Raw genomic sequence first — 1276 nt, 5'->3', positions numbered from 1 at the left:
TGGCATTAAGCCATGCTCAGTGGGACAAGTAGTTGAGCTATTTCTTCATAGTGAGGCTGGAGATGTCTGGCAGCTTCTTGCCTTTTAAGACATTCACCACCACATGCATGCATGACATGCTATGATTATAGAACAAGGACTTGCTCAGTGTAAAACTAATAAGCCCATAGGAGGACTGAAATCAAACCTTCGTCTCTTTAATATTGTGTTCTTGGGGACTGAGTTACCACACCAGCCTCTACTATAATGGAATCAGTGAAGCAAGCTAATATATTATTATTCAACATTAAAAGAAAGAAAACCCTCATCCTCCATGCCCCCCTCCCCTACCCACCTTCTTGCTTAAGCACTCTCTTTTCCTCCATCTCCTGAAGACAGAGTAAGAAAGCACACTGTAAGGCTTTTCTTTTCTTAGGAATTTTACCGACTTTATAGAGACAATTGTCACTGCTAAGAATAGAGATGTATATGCTCTGTTGATGACAATTGCAAAAGATGGCAAAAATTCTTGCAGTGTTAACACTTTATACAAAACTTAGTTCTAGTTCTTATGCTATCTAATTCTGCCTCTTTGGTCAAATACTCCATCTCTCTGAGCACCCCATGAAGAGGTTAAATTCTTCTGTGGGTCTTGGTGGAACAATGATTGGCATCTAAAGGAGATAATTCTTCATGTGTGAGAGTGTCCCACACATTGAAGGAGGTTTTGCATTCCTGCTCCCAGGTGCTAAATGCCAGCAACACTCTCAGTCACTGATCATGGGAAAATGCCCATCCTGTTCCAAAGTGCCCCCTTCCCTTGAGTGGAGCGTGTACCATCTTGAATTGGGAGCCACTATACATGATTATCCAGAGAAGGCAATGGCACCCCACTCCAGTACTCTTGCCTGGAAAAATCCCATGGACAGAGGAGCCTGGTGGGCGCAGTCCATTGGATCGCTAAGAGTCGGACACGACTGAGTGATTTTACTTTCACTTTTCACTTTCATGCATTGGAGAAGGAAATGGTAACCCACTCCAGTGTTCTTGCCTGGAGAATCCTAGGGACGGGGGAGTCTGGTAGGCTGTCGTCTGTGGGGTCACACAGAGTTGGACATGACTAAAGCGACTTAGCAGCAGCAGCATACGTGATTACCAGGAACCAAGGCTCTTTAGGTCTAGTATTTTAAAATTCTAGGAGAGTTCTAACTATGCTTATTAGAAATAAGTTATTTTACTTTAAAAAGATTAATAATGATCAAACAATAATAATAATCAGTAGTTTTTCAATGCTCAG

The sequence above is a fragment of the Bos mutus genome, chromosome 1 (assembly GCF_027580195.1).
Source record: "Bos mutus isolate GX-2022 chromosome 1, NWIPB_WYAK_1.1, whole genome shotgun sequence".
Lineage (NCBI taxonomy): Eukaryota > Metazoa > Chordata > Mammalia > Artiodactyla > Bovidae > Bos > Bos mutus.
This window is presented reverse-complemented; position numbering follows the sequence as displayed.